The sequence below is a fragment of the Rhincodon typus genome, chromosome 13 (genome assembly GCF_021869965.1).
Source record: "Rhincodon typus isolate 14 chromosome 13, sRhiTyp1.1, whole genome shotgun sequence".
Classification (NCBI taxonomy): domain Eukaryota; kingdom Metazoa; phylum Chordata; class Chondrichthyes; order Orectolobiformes; family Rhincodontidae; genus Rhincodon; species Rhincodon typus.
In genome coordinates this window covers 72,890,099-72,906,089 of record NC_063344.1, presented here as the reverse complement: position 1 = coordinate 72,906,089, position 15,991 = coordinate 72,890,099, and the positions used below count along the sequence as shown (strand labels likewise).

Sequence of the window (15,991 nt, the reverse complement as noted above, 5' to 3'; positions counted from 1 at the left end):
AGTTCAGCCAGTATCTGGCGGTGATCTTTGCTCAGGACAATCACTCTTGCTCACCGTAATAATATCTTATCCTGTGTGGTGACCTGGTCTTGTCAGATCCAGAACTGTTTCAAATTCTGATTGTGATGGCCCTTTTGTTTCCCCATCACCACCAGATGTTTCAGTTTTGCCAGGACCAGGATCTTTTGCTTCCAAGGTTTAATATTGTCAGTGGCGTCCAGAAAGTTTAAAAATAGAATGGACTCTTCCAGTGGTGGCACTGCCAGTGGGGGGAGCAGCTCAAGATATCCGCATTTGCTGCTGGGTCTCACAGACAGTGTTCCAACTTGTAACTGTACGCACTTAGAATGAGAACCCACCGCTGTATTTGACCAAGAGCTCTCGGCAGCATGACCTTGTCCTCTTTGAGTAACCCTAGCAGAGGTTTGTGGTCTGTTACTATGACAAATTTATGTCTGTAAAGGAACTTTCTCACACCAAATATGACCTCCAAACCTTCCTTGTCTAGACACAGCATATTTGCATTTGGCATCAGCTAAAGACCGGGAAGCATTTGCTATTGGGCATTCATCTCCACTGGGCCATCTGTGAGCCAACCCTACCCCAAGACTGTATGGGGAGACATTGCATGTCAGCACCAGATCATGCTTGGGATCATCATGTGCCAACACCTTAGACAATGATAGCTGCTTCTTCACTTTCCTAAAGGCCATGTCTTGGCTATGAAACCATTTCCAAGGCTGACTCTTTTTCAATTGCAGATGTAAGGGTGGCAGGATTGAGGCTAGGTTATGTTTGAACTTTCTGTAATAATTCACTAAGCCACGGAAAGACCTAAGCTCTGGTACAGACGTGGGAGCCAGGGCAGCTTTGATCACCCTCACTTTATCTTCCAACGGGTTAAACCTGGTCTGGTCGACTCTGTAGCCCAAGGAGGTCACTTAGGGTGCCTGGAACACACATTTCTCCCTTCTAAGCTGATATCCGCCTGGAAGAAACATCTAATAACTATGTCCAGGTTCTCTAAGAGCTCCTTATTGGTCACCTCTGTTATGAGCACGGCATTTAGATAAACGGTGACCTCGGGGAGACCTTGTAAAATGTTCTCTATCGTCCGCTGAAAAATTGCACAGGCTGATGATACCTCCAAATGGCAGTCTCGTACATGGGTTTGGTGCAAAGTTCTGGGTATCTTCATCTATATGCAATTGCAGGTACAAATGGCACATGTCCAGCTTTGTGAAGGACAGCCACCTTGCCAACTTTGAGTATAAGTCCTCTATGTATTTATCCAGCTGCAAGAAGTGGTTTATCTGAAATTACCGCAAAGGCAAACTGACCAATTGGGCTTCACAATCGGTATGATTGGTGCTGCCAATTCCACAAACTGGACTGGTTTGATGATTCCCTTGCTTTCCAGCCTCCTGATTTCTGCCTCTACTTTTGCACATAATGCAAATGACATTGGGTAGATCTTGCAGAATTGTACAATCACTTCTTGGTCAACATGCAGGGAGGCCTTGGCTCCTTTGACAGTCCTTAGACATTCCTGAAAAAACCTCCAGTTGTTTAATTAGGACATCACTCAGACAGCCATTTTCTAATCGAAAAATGTTGAGCCAATCAAGGTGAATCTGTCTTAACTAATTTTGCCCATTCAGGACTGGGCCCGAGCTTTTTATTACTGTCAGTGGTAACTGAACCAGCTGCTTCTCATACAAGACCGAAACCAAAGTTGCACCTTAATCTGTAAACATTCTCCAGTATAGGTTGTCAGTCTAACTGAGGTATTCTGCAAACATAAGGGTTGGAGTCCAAAGCAAATTTTGTTAAAGACTGGTTCTGCAATCACTGATACAGCTGCGCCAGTATAAACTTCCATTAGAACTGGGTGACTATTTAACCAGATGTTTATTTTGGTTCTGATTTGGGTGTTGCTAAGCAATTTATCTGTTCCAAACCAGATGTAGGTGGACTTTCCAGGGTGTGCACTCTCCTGGATACCGGCCCACGAGTTCTATTAATCAATTCAGGTCTACTGGGACTCTTCTGCTGCCTCGACTTTACATTTCAGCAGCAACTACAATGGCCTGCCAGGCCAGGTCCTCGAGAAAATTTTAACCGTTTGGCGAAGGCTTGGCCTTGTTTTGGGGTTTTGCTGTGGGCTGACCTCGGGTCCCTCTGTTCAGGATATGTCCTGAGTGAGGCTACGCAATTTCCTTCACTCAAGTTGTGTTCCCCAAGTTCAGTCGGCCTGGCGAGGATGTCCCCTTCCATTGGCATATCCTATGACTTATATGCTCCACTTGCCGCATTTTCTAATGACAAAACCAGTTGTAGTGCCTGTTTGACATCCAGTTGGGCTTCAGCTATTGGATGCTTTTGCATGGTTACATCATTAATCCCACATACCAAGCAGTCTCTCAGCATCTGATTAACGGTTAAATCAAAATCATAAGCCTCTGCCAGTCATCTTAACTTTGTCAAAAATCTTGACATGAATTCCCCTGGTTCTCAATCTGCCAAGTAAAACCAATAGTGTCTCAGGATTAGAGGAGGCTTGGGGTTGTAATATTGCTTGACTAAATCTGTCATCTCTTGAAAGATTTTAGTATCTGGTGCCTCAGGGAATGTTAGGCTCCTAATAACCGAAAAAACTGTGGGTCCATAAGTTGTCAAGAGAATTACTCATTGCTTTTCATCTGCCCCAATGTCATTTGCCCACTTTAAAAAAAATGCATTCTCTCCACATACTGGGGCCAGTCTTCAATGCAGGATCGAACGAGTCAAGCTTCCCAAATAACGCTATGATGCCAGAAACGCTTACCCCAACTCAAAGCCAACTGTTATGAGCAAATTTCTTCAGGAGTGTATTTTTTTTCTCTCGTCACCACTAAAATAATTCCACTGAGGTCAGTATCCCATCACCAAGTCACCTTTTACTTACATGTGCATAGTACTTGACATTAGTTCGGCTTCCTTTTAGCCAGCTCTCAGAATGGACAGAATCTCTAACATTCCTGTTTATATAATTGTCAGCCAGGGTTCCCTTATTAGACCAGCCCCAATTAGGGAACCCATATTCTGTGGAGAACCACCTGGCTGACCTCATTACAATCACCACACCATCAAATGGCAGAGCAGACCCAAAGGTCTGAATGGCTAATCACTGCCTCCTTCTGATACGTTTGTATGTATTTTAGTATTTGTAACTGAATTGAACAAAATAAATCCATTAAGAGGCTATTTGGCACATTTTGTCTTTGCTGGCCCTTTGAATGTTGTATCCAATCTCTGCTTTATTTTTCAAGTATTTCTTCAAATGCCTTTTGAAAATTACGATTGAATATTCTTCCACTCTTTCAGAAACTGTATTTCGTCATCATAACAAATCATAATAACATCTCTGTTCGCCTTCCCTTTCGCTCTTTGGCCAATTATCTTAAATCTGTATCCTTTATACACTGACCTTGAGTGGATGGAAATAAATTGTATATTATTTCAATGAAAAAATGATGCACTAAAATAAAAAGACAAATAAAAAACTGTCACGGACAGACAGCAATCATGTAGGAAATATAAAATATTTGGTAGTTTAAAAGAAAGCTTTCCAGTAGGGTGACCTTGTTGGGGTGATTTGGGTGGTAAGATCTCCTTGATGGTTAGAACTGATTGTTATGTATACACTTTCTCATTTCACCATTAATATTTGCTAGCGTTCAGCAAGGACCAATCGTACTACATTTCCTCTCAGTGGAGCTTTCTCCAGGGATCAGACTGCAGCAGAATTTTGGAAATGCCTGGTTACACTACACAATTCCTAGAATTGTGGCTTACTCTGGGAGCAGAGGAAAAGCCTCGATCTCCCAGGCCAGTTGGTTGCAACAAACACAAAACATTTTGAAAACAAAACAAGAACAAATGTACTGAAGAAACTCAGCAAAATTGGCAGCATCTACACAGGGAGAAACAGAGTCAATGTTTCAAATCCAATGATTCTTCATGAAAAAGGAGTAGCCAATATAAATCCATATTCTGACTCAGGTTGGTAAACTCCTTGATGCAAGAATCCATATTGAGAGGGCTGATAGGGAGTCGGGAGTGAGGGGCATGGCGGGGGTGGGAGGGGAGGTGGGGGATGCATGCGCAAGGTGGCATGGGTTTAACAAAAGGAGTACTTGGGGGTTTAGGGTTGAAGATCCTTTTTTATTGTTACTGAGATGAAGTCCTACAGCGCCAATGTGGCTCAGTCTTCTAAACATCCCAGCTCAGCACCCAGAAGCACCTATAACTATCTCCAAGCTTTTCCTGGGGGTGCAGCTGGGACCCACCCTCTAAAATGAATATTCTATCCATGTGGGCACTTTCTCCCAACTCAGGCGGGCTGAACTACCACCTCAAAGATGAAAATTTGGCCCACATTCTCTGAAAAATGAAATATGAAATGCTCTCTGAACCTATGTTAACAGTTCAATGCGATCAAACACAGTGAAAACATAAAAATGAAAGGCTTATTTCTGTTGATGCCATTAATTGTGGCCAAAAACCAAAGCAGTTTAAGTTTTTCTAAGTTTCCTTTCCAATCAGAGGGGAAAGTAATTTTGTTCCGTTACAAACATAAATCCTTCAGTTTAATGTGGAATAGCTAGCCAACGACCCAGGAGATACAGATGCACAAAGTGCTGGAGAAGTTTAGCAGATTTTTTAAAAGAAATGTTCATAGGATGAGGGTATCTCCAGCTAGATCAGCCTTTATTGCCCATCCTAATTGCTCAGAGGGCAGTTAACAGTCATAGAATCATCATTGCTGAAAAGATCCTCATCGAGTTCATCAAGTCTGCACTGACAAAAAGCTACTCTAAATCTGCACAAATCCGACTTTCCAGCACTTGGGCCATAGCCTTGAATGATATGACATTTCAAGTGTTCATTCAGGTTCCTTTCGATGGTTGTGAGCTCACCTGCCTCAACTACGCTCCCAGGCTTTGTATTCCATATTCTCACCATCCTCTGGGTGAATTTTGTTTTCTGCAAATCCCCTCTAAACGCCCTGCCTTTCACTTTTAATTATGCACCTTTGTAAGTAGCTCTTCGATGAGGGAACAGCTGCTTTCTATCCACTCTGTCTATGTCCCTTATAACCTTAAGAAGGTTTTTTGTGGTGCAGTGGTAGGCCTTTGAGCCAGGAGGTCTGGGTTCAAGTCCCACTGATTCTAGGGTTGTGTAATAACATCGCTGAACAGATTGATTAGAACATAGTTTTTTTTAGGAAAAAACACATAATCTTATATAACTCTCAGGTCTCGACTGAGCCTTCGCTGGTCAAAAGACAACAATCCGAGTATACACAACCTCTCTGAATAACAAACCTGCTCTATTCCAGACAACATCCTGGTGAATCTGCACCCCATCCCATGAGGTCATGTCTTTTCTGTAGTCCAGTGACTAGGACTGCATATAGTACTCAAGCTGTGGTCTAACCAAAGATCTGTACAGCTCCAACATAACCTCTCTGCTCTTAAAATCTATGCATTGACTGATATAGGCCTCCTTAACTACCTTATTAACCTGACATGCTGCATTCAGAGATCTGTGAACAAGCACCCTTTTGTTCCTCTGAGCTTTTGAGTGTCCTACATTCATTGAGTACTCCCTTGACTTGTTCCTTCTTTCAAAATGCATCACCTCAAACTTAAGAGTTAAATTCCATCTGCTGCTGATCTGTCCATCTGGCCAATCCACTTATATTCATCTGTAACCTGAGACCTTCTTCCTCATTGTCAAACATCAATCTTCATGTTATCCGTAAACTTACTTATCATCTCCCCGCCAACATTTTCTTCCATATCATTTATGTTTAGATCATTATCACAAACAATAATGGACCCAGCACTGATCCTGGTGGTATGTCACTACACACCAGGCTTCAGTGACATTAACAGCCTTCTAACACCATCTTCTTGAGACAAGGGAGGAAATTACAGGGGCTCAGGCCCAAATTATTAATTCCTCTCTAGTCAGATGAGACGTGCCAGAGGACTGGAGGATAGTTGATGTGGTTCTACTTTACAACAAAGGTGGTAGAGATAGACTGGGGAATTAGAGACCAGTGAGACTAATATCAATAGTAGGGAGTCTACTGGAGAAAATTCACTCGCACTGGCTAAATTTGATCAGGGATAGAACATAGAACTGTACAGCACAGTACAGGCCCTTCAGCCCACGATGTTGTGCCAAACTTTTACCCTAAACCTAAGGTCTATCTAACCTCCACCGCTACCTTGTACTATCATCCATATGCCTATCTAATAGCTGCTTAAATGCCATTAATGAGGCCGACTCCACTACCCTCTCCGGCAATGCATTCCACACCCCTACCACTCTCTGAGTAAAGAACCTACCTCTGACGTCTCCCCGGTATCTACCTCCTTTCACTTTAAAACTATGTCCCCTCGTAAAAGCTACCTCCACCCAAAAGTCTCTGGCTGTCTACTCTATCTATACCTCTGATCATTTTGTACACCCCTATCAAGTCACCTCTCATCCTTTGTCGTTCTAAAGAGAAAAGCCCTAGCTCTCTCAACCTTTCCTCATAAGACCTTCCCTCCATTCCAGGCAACATCCTGGTAAATCTCCTCTGCACCTTTTCTAATGCTTCCACATCTTTCCTGTAATGAGGTGACCAGAACTGGACACAATACTCCAGATGTGGCCGAACCAGGCTTTTGTACAGCTGGAGCATAACTTCACGGCTCTTGAACTCAATCCCTCTATTAATGAAAGCTAACACACCATAAGCCTTCTTAACAACTCTATCCACCTGGGTGGCAGCTCTCAGGGAACTGTGAACATGAACCCCAAGATGCCTCTGCCAAGAATCTTTCCGTTAACCCTGTATTCTGCTTTCAAGTTTGTCCTTCCAAAATGAATCACCTGACACTTTTCAGGGTTAAACTCCATCTGCCACTTCTCAGCCCAGCTCTGCATTCTATCAGTGTCCCTTTGTAACCTAGAACAGCCCTCCGCACTGTCCACAATGTGACCCACCTTCGTATCGTCCGTGAACTTGCTAATCCATCCTTCCACTCCTTCATCCAAATCATTTACAAAAATCACAAATAGAAGAGGACCCAGAACAGATCCTTGTGGTACACTACTCATAACTGAACACCACGTTGAATATTTTCCGTCCACTACCACCCTTTGTCTTCTAAGGGTCAGCCAATTCTGAATCCAATCTGCCACATTTCCCCCTATCCCATGCCTCCTTACCTTCTGCATGAGCCTACCATGGGGAATCTTATCAAACGCCTTACTTAAATCCATGTATACCACATCCACTGCTCTACCTTCATCCACGTGTTTGGTCACCTCTTCAAAGAATTCAATAAGGTTTGTGAGGCATGATCTACCCCTCATAAATCCATGCTGACTATCATGAATCAAACTGTGCCTTTCCAAGTGATCATAAATCCTGTCTCTCAGAGCCCTTTCCAATAATTTGCCCACCGCTGACATAAGACTAACTGGCCTGTAATTTCCAGGGTTATCCCTGTTCCCTTTTTTGAACAAGGGACAATGACGTTTGCCTCTTTCCAATCTTCCGGCACTATACCCGTGGACAGTGAGGACGAAAAGATCATCACCAAAGGCCCTGCAATCTCGTCCCTCGCTTCCCATAGAATCCTTGGATAAATCCCATCAGGCCTAGGGGACTTATCTATCTTCAACTTCCTCAGAATTCCTAGCACATTTTCTTCACTAACATCAACCTCCTCTAGCCTACCTGCCTGTTTCACAACGACCTCCTCTACAACTAGGTCCCTCTCAGTTGTGAATACTGAACAAAAGTATTCATTAAGGACTTCTCCTATCTCTTTAGGCTCTGTGCACAAATTCCCTTTACAATTCTTGATCGGCCCTACCCTTTCTCTGGTCATTCTCTTGTTCTGCACATACATGTAAAAAGCCTTGGAGTTTTCCTTGATCCTATCTGCCAAGGTTTTCTCATGCCCCCTTATAGCTCTCCTAAGCCCTTTCTTCAGCTCCTTCCTGGCTAACTTGTATCCCTCTAGGGCCTTTTCCGTTCCTCTTTTCCTGAACCTTACATAAGCCTCCTTCTTCCTCTTAACCAGTCGTTCAACCTCTCTCGAGAACCATGGTTCCCTCACTCAACCGCATCTTCTCTGCCTGCTAGGGACAAACATATTGAGCACATGCAGTATGCATTCCTTAAACAATCTCCACATTTCTGTGGTGCTCTTCCCTGACAGCATCTGTTCCCAATTTATGTTACCCAGTTCTTGCCTGAATTGTAATTACCCTTCCCCCCATTGTAAACTTTACTCTGCCATATGTACCTATCCTTATCCATGACTATCGTGAAAGAAACAGTTATGATAGTTACCGCATACTCAGTATGGCTTTGTAAGAGGGAGGTCTTGAACTTCCGCCCTTGTCTCCCACAACAGCCAGGGATTACAACTTATCCAGACCTGTAGTTCTGACCATTTTTATGCCCATCAGAACTTCCAATACCTCCTGGCTCCCTATATCAAACTGCTCAAGGACTTCACTAGTCCTTCTTCCCAAATTCTATAACTACAACTTCTTCTTCCAAAAGAGTAACTAGGAAGAGAATAGGGCCTCTTAAAGATCAGTAAGGCCATCTATGTGTGGAAGCACAGGAGATGGGCGAGATACTAAATGAATATTTTGCATCAGTGTTTACTGTGGAGAAGGATATGGAAACTAGAGAACTTGGAGAAATAAATAGCGATATCTTGAAAAGCGTCCATATTACAGAAGAGGAGGTGCTGCACGTCTTGAAATGCATAAAGGTGGATAAATCACTGGGACCTGGTCAGGTGTACTCTCAACATTTGTGGGAAGCTAGGAAAGTGATTGCTGGGCCCCTTACTGAGTTATTTGTATCAATAAAAGGGTGAGGGGCAGGAAGACTGGAGATTAGTTAACAGGGTGCCATTCTTTAAGAAAGGTGATAAGGAAAAGCCAGGGGACTATAGACCGGTGAGCCTGACATTAGTGCTAGGCAAGTTATTGGACGGGATTCTGAGGGACAGGATTTACATGTATTTGGAAAGGCAAGGACTGGTTAGGGATAGTCAACATGGCTTTGTGCGTGAAAAATCATGTCTCACTAACTTATTGAATTTTTTGAAGAAGTAACAAAGAAGGCTGATGAAGGCAGAGTGTTGGATGTTGTATATATGGACTGCAGTAAAGCACTCGACAAAGTTCCGCATGGTAGACTGGCTAACAAGGGTGGATCACATGGAATACAGAGAGAACTAGCCACTTGGATACAAATCTGGCTCAAAGGTAGGAGACAGAGGGTGGTGCTAGAGGGTTGCTTTTCAGACTACAGGCCTGTGACCAATGATGTACCGCAAGGATCAGTACTAGGTTCACTGCTTTTTGTCATTTATATAAATGATTTGGAGGTGAATATAGGAGGTATGGTTAGTAAGTTTGCAGATGACACCAAAATTGGTGGTATAATAGACAGCAAAGAAGGTTACCTCAGAGTACAACGGGATCTTGATCAGATGGGCCAATGGGCGAGGAATGGCAGATGGAGTTTAATCTAGATAAATGTGAGGTGCTATATTTTGATAGGGTAAATCAGGGCAAGACTTATACACATAATGGTAAGGTGCTGGGAGGTGCTGCTGAACAAAGATCTTGGAGTGCGGGTTCATAGTTCCTTGAAAATGGAGCCACAGGTAGACAGGGTAGTGAAGGCGGCGTTTGGTACACTTGCCTTTATTGATCAGTGCATTGCGTATAGGAGTTGGGAGGTCATGTTGTGACTGTCCACAAGATTGGTTAGGCCACTTTTGGAGTACTGCGTTCAATTCTGCATTCATTTCCCTACTGTAGGAAAGATGTTGTGAAACTTGAAAAGGTTCAGAAAAGATTTACAGGGATGTTACCAGGGTTGGAGGGTTTGAACTATAGGGAGAGGCAGAATAGGCTGGGGCTATTTTCTCTGGAACATCAGTAGCTGTGGGGTGACCTTATAGAAGTTTATAAAATCATGAGGGGCATGGATAGGTTGAATAGTCAAGGTCTCTTCCCCAGGGTAGGGGATTGCAAAACTAGAGGCCATAGGTTTAAAGTGAGAGGGGAAAGATTTAAAAGGCACCTAAGGGGCAAAGGGTGGTGCTTGTATGGAATAAATTGCCAGATGAAGTGGTGTAGGCTGGTACAATTATAACATTTAAAAGGCAACTGAATATGAATAGGATGGGTTTAGTAGAATATGCCAAATGCTGGGGAATGGGAATAGATTAATTTAGGATATCTGGTTGGCATGGATGAGTTGGACTGAAGGGTCTGTTTACATGCTGTACAGCTCCACGACTATAATTGAAGACAAATGTGAAGTACTCATTTAAGACCATACCAATATCCTTCTGCTTCATCCACAGATTGCCATTGTGGTCTCTAATGGGCCCTACCCTTTGCATGGTTACCCTCGTCCCCCTTGACTCACTTACATAATATCCAGGGCTTCTACCTCATCTTACCTGCCTGTGTTTCTCACAAACTCTCTTTACTCTCTTAATTGCTGTCTAAGTTTCCCCCTACACTTTCTATACTCTACTAGGGTGTCTTGATTTGCTCCCTTTGTACCTGTTAAAAGCCTCTCTTTTCCTCCTTATCCATATTCACAGGCATTTGGATCTTTCAGGGCTTCTTTCTCCTACATTTCAACTTGAAAGAAACACGTTGGGCCTATACTCTTCCCAATTCTTTTTTGATACCTCAAACTGTTCTGCTGTGGATTTACCTATTAGTCCTTATTCCCAGTCAACTTTGGCCAGATCCTGCCTTCTTTCAATAAAATACAAATCCAAATCCAAAATCCAAATCCCCCAATCCAAAAATCTTTTTTGCAGTCCATGTTTCTCCTTTTCCGTTGTGACCTGAAAATGTTGTGGCCTGATTTGGCCTAGGTGGGATTTGGGAGCAGATACTTTCAGGTAAATCTGTCTCAGAACAGTGGAATGCATTCAAGAAGGAAATATGAGAGCACAAAGCCAACATGTTCCAATGAAGGAAATGAATGGGACCATCAAATCCTGCGGACACTGGGTATTAAGGGATATATAGCATTGGATGAACAGAAAAAGGGAGGCTTATGGCAAATGTTGAGGGCTCAAAACAATATAGTCATAGAGTCATAAAGTCATATAACATGGAAACAGAACTTCAGAACCAACTAGTCCACGCCAACCATGTTCCCAAACCAAACTAGTCCCACTTGCCTATGTTTGGCCCATACCCCTCCAAACTATTCCTATTCATATACTTTTCCAAACGTCTTTTCCAAATGTTGTAACTGTATCTGCATGCACCAGTTCCTCTGGCAGTTCATTCCACATATGAACCACTCTTCATGTATAAAAGCTGCCCCTCATGTGCTTTTTAAATCTTTCTTCTCTCACTTTAAAAGATGCTGTCCAGTTTTGAACTCCCCCACCCTAGAGAAAAGACCCTTGCTATTCACCTTAGCTATGCCTCTTTTTGATTTTATAAACCTCTATAAGGTCCCCCATCAACCTATGTTCCATTGAAAAAAGTCCCAGCCTACCTTTATAACTCAAACTCTTCATTCTCGGCAACATCCTGGTAAATCTTTTTTAACAAAATCCTTCCTAGAGCAGGGCGACCAAAACTGTACACAGTAACCAAAAGAGGCCTCACCAATGTCCTATACAACGTCAACATGACATCTCAACTCCTATACTCAAAGCTCTGAGCAAAGAAAACAACCGTGCTAAACAGCTTCATAACCATCCTGTCTACATTGATGCAAATTTCAAAGAATTATGTGCCTGAACCCCTAGGTATCTGTTCTACAATACTACCCAGGGTCCTACCATACAGCAGGATAGAATATGCAAGATGTAAGTTAAAAAGGAGATTAGGAGAGCTTTAAGGTAAGTGAAAGGATACTGGCAGGTAAAACAAAAGGAAACCCCTAAGTTGTTTTACAGGTACATTAAGGGTAAAGGGAAAACTAAGGCTCATTAATGACCACAGCAATAATTTGTGCATGATATGAGGATACAGGTACAGCTCTAAATGGTTCCGTGATCAATAGTGAGAGGGATGATATGAATATAGAAATCAGCGAGAAGGTCTGTGATACAAATAAAGAAATTAGCATAGACAGAGAAGAGGTCTGGCAGACTTACAAGTAGATAAATCTCCAGGGCTGGATGAAAAGTATCTCAGGTTGTTGAGTGAGGCAAGGGAAGAAATAGCAGAGGTGCCAGAGGACTGGAGGACAACCAATGTGGGATTATTCAGGGAGGAAGCAAACATAAACTAGGAATCTACAGGCTAGTCAGTCTAAACTTAGTGGTAGAGAAACTATTGAAAGCAATTCTAAGGCACAAAACTAATCTGCACTTGGGGAGGCAGGGATGAATTAAGGACAGTCAGCATGGTTTTGTTAGAATAGAATAGAATCTCTACAGCATGGAAACAGGCCTGTCAGCCCATCACCACCCCTCTGAAGAGTATCCCACACAGACCTACCCGATCCCTGTAATCTTGCATTTCCCATGGCTAGTCCCCCTAGCTTGCAAATCCCTGTACACTGTGGGCAATTTAGCATGGCCAATCCATCTAACCTGCACATCTTTGGACTGTGAGGGGAAAACAGGAGCACCCAGAGGAAACCACGCAGATACAGGGAGAATGTGCAAACTTCACACAGACAGACACCCAAGGCTGGAATCAAATCTAGGCCCCTGGTGCTGTGAGGCAACAATACTAACCACTGAGCCGTAATGTTACCCCAATAAGGGGAGGTCAAGTCTGACCAACATGATTGAATTTTTCGAAGAGAAGAACAGGTGTGTAGATGACAGCAATGCTTTTAATGCAGTCCACTTGGACTTCAGCAAGGCTTTTGATAAGGTCCCACATGGGAAACTGTTAACAAAGGTAACAGACCTTAGGATCCAAGAAAATTTGTAAATTGAATCCACAACTGGCTAAGTGGCAGGAAGCAGAGGGTGATGGCCAAAGAGTACTTGTCTGACTGGAAGTCTGTGACCAGTGGGATCATACAGAGGTCAGTGTTGGGGCTCTTACTGTTTGTGCTTTATATAAATGATTGGGACTTGAATGTAGGAGGATTGATCAGAAATTTGCAGATGACACAAAAAATGGTGGAATGATAAATAGTGAAGAGGACAGCCTGAGATTACAGGAGGATATAGAGGGGCTGGACACATGGGCTGATTGGTGGTAAATGAAATGCAATCCAGATAAATGTGAGGTGATGGACTAGGCCAGACAAACAAGGCAAAAGAATACATATAGGACCATGGGAAACACCAAGCATTAGAGGTCCTTGGTGTGCATGCACACTGGTCTCTTAAGGTATCAGGACAGATGGATAACGTGGTTAAGAATGCAGGTGTGATAGTTGCTTTTAATAGTCAAGGCACAGAGTTCAATAGCAGGGAGGTGATGATGGAACTGTGTGAAACATTGATAAGGCTACAGCTACAGAATTGAGTACAGATCTGGAATCCACATTATAGGAAGGATGTGATTGCAGTGGAGAGCATACAGAGGAGATTTACTAGGATGCCACCTGGGCTGGAGAGTTTAAGTTTTGAAGACAGACTGGGCAGACTGGAATTGTTTTCCTTAGAACAGATGAGATTGAAAGTGGACATGATTGTGATGTGTAAAATTATTAGAAGCATAGAAAGAGTAGACAGGAAGAAAATTTTTGCTTTGACGAAGTGATCAATGACCAAGGTGTATAGATTTAAGGCATGGGACAGAAGGTTTACAGGAGATGTGAGGAAAAACTTTTTCTCCTGGAGGATTGTAGGTATCTGGAGCTCACTGCCTATTGAGGGTGATAGAGGCAGAAACCCTTATAACATTTAAGCAGTATTTAGATGTACATTTGCGATGCCAAGACAAACAAGGCTACGGTCCAAGTGCTGGAAAATGGGATTAGAATAGTGAGGTGATTACATCTGTGCCAGTCAAGGACAATGGACCAAAGGGCCTTATTCTGCAATGTAGATCTCTATAACTCTATAACCCTGAATTTCAATGAGGCTGAACTTCTTCTCCATTGTTTCAATGATTAAAGTATGCTGTGCCCCTCTTGTACTAACACTCTGTGTCCCCTCCTCCTGCTGAAGTAGTTTAAATTCCTCCCAATAGCATGATGAAACCCATCCATAAGGAGCTTGGTCCCATTCTGGTTCAAGTGCAGACTGACCCACTTGTAGAGACCCCACTTACATCAAAAATCATCTCAGTGATCTGGAAGCTAAAACCTTTCCTCCTGCTCTAAATCTTGAGCTATGCATTTGTCTACTGTATTGTTATATTTCTGCCCTGAATGTCAACCCGATTTCTGTGGGTCTGCTTTCTCATATAGACCAGACTGGATAAGCGCAGTGGATTTCTTTCCCTGAAGGAGATTTGTGAACCAGATCACTGATTACATGCTCACCATTAGTCTAATGTTTTACTTCAATTTTTTTATTGAATTCAAGTTTCACTGTATGTCATGATGGGATTTTAACCTTTGTTTTCAGACCATTAGCCTGAGTATGAATGAATGATTTACTGTCACATATATCTTGAAGATACACTGAAAGGTGTTTTGTCATCACAATCCAGCACCATTTGAGTTAAAATAAGGACAAAAACAAATTACTTAAACAAGAGTTCATCTTCTATTCAAACTGGAGTCTAAAACAAAGTTTCAGCATGCTGGGATGGTGTTATGTTCCATACCTCAAGGAGTCCTACTCCAGGAACAGCAACGATGACACCGTTGCCCCAGGAGACGCTGGCTCTGGTGCTGCTGCTGCCAGGAGTCCAGGCTCCAGGCCTCATCGCCACCGCCAGGAGGCTCTGGCCTACCAATGACATTACCACTACACTACTCCCTCCCCAGGTACTCAACTGTTTTGAAGAGCAGTGATATTGGACTCAAAATGTACTGTTTCTCTCCAGCATTTTTTTTTATTTCAGATTTCAACATCTGCAGCACTTGCCTTAATTTCATTGTTTACTCAACTAGGATTAATGTTCTCTTCCTTCCTGGGTCTCACTTTCTGGCTGATGTTAAAAACAAGAGTTAATGTTTCAGGTCCTGTGAAGTACAATGCTTATGTAAATAAAGGGTGACTTGGTGACAGGATACTGGCCACTTTGCAATTGTTTCAAAACTGCATTACAGGAGAAAGAAACAAACCCAAGGCTTCTGTACCTTTGGTCTATCTTGGTCCAGTTCTGAGGAAGGGTCACCGGACCCAAAACGTTAATTCTCGTTTTTTTCTTCACAGATGCTGCCAGACCTGCTGAGCTTTTCCAGCAAATTTGTTTTTGTTTTAAACCTCTTTAGTTTGATATTCAAAAAACTGGAAGGATTTTAATATTTCGCAATTTGGGAGCAGCTCAGCATTATGTCAAGTCTGGTAACGTAGGCTTCATTTACCTGAGTACCTGTTTTTGTATTAATAATTAAGAGTGCAGAAATAGATGAAACATGTAGATTTATTACTTCCTAAAGGAGTATTTTGTATTAGATTTCAACCGACAAAGCAACAATTTTTTTTCGAAAGCACAATATAATTAAGGCTATTATCACATAAACCAAAAGTACAGAAGCCTTGGGTTTGTTTCTTTCTCCTGTTATGCACATGACATTTTTGAAACAACTGCACAGTGGCCGGTATCCTGTCACCAAGTCACCCTTTATTTACACATGCATTGTACTTCACACAGGTCCAGCTTCCTCAGAGCCAGGTCTCAGAGTAAACAGGATGTCTGACACTCCTGTTTATTTCTGTCAGCCAGGGCTTCCTGATTGCTTCAGGTTAATAGCCCCAATCAACGATCTCATAGTCAAAGAGATCCACCTGGCCCTTGTTCCAATCACTACAACTTTTCATTGGATTCTTCTTAC

The 15,991-nt window shown here is 42.6% G+C and overlaps 1 protein-coding gene across 2 annotated transcripts in view; it reads right to left on the bottom strand.

The window, feature by feature from the left end:
- Positions 1-15,991, bottom strand: part of LOC109923277 (solute carrier organic anion transporter family member 2A1-like) — a 168,324-nt gene that overhangs the window by 70,044 nt on the left and 82,289 nt on the right. The window lies entirely within an intron of this gene.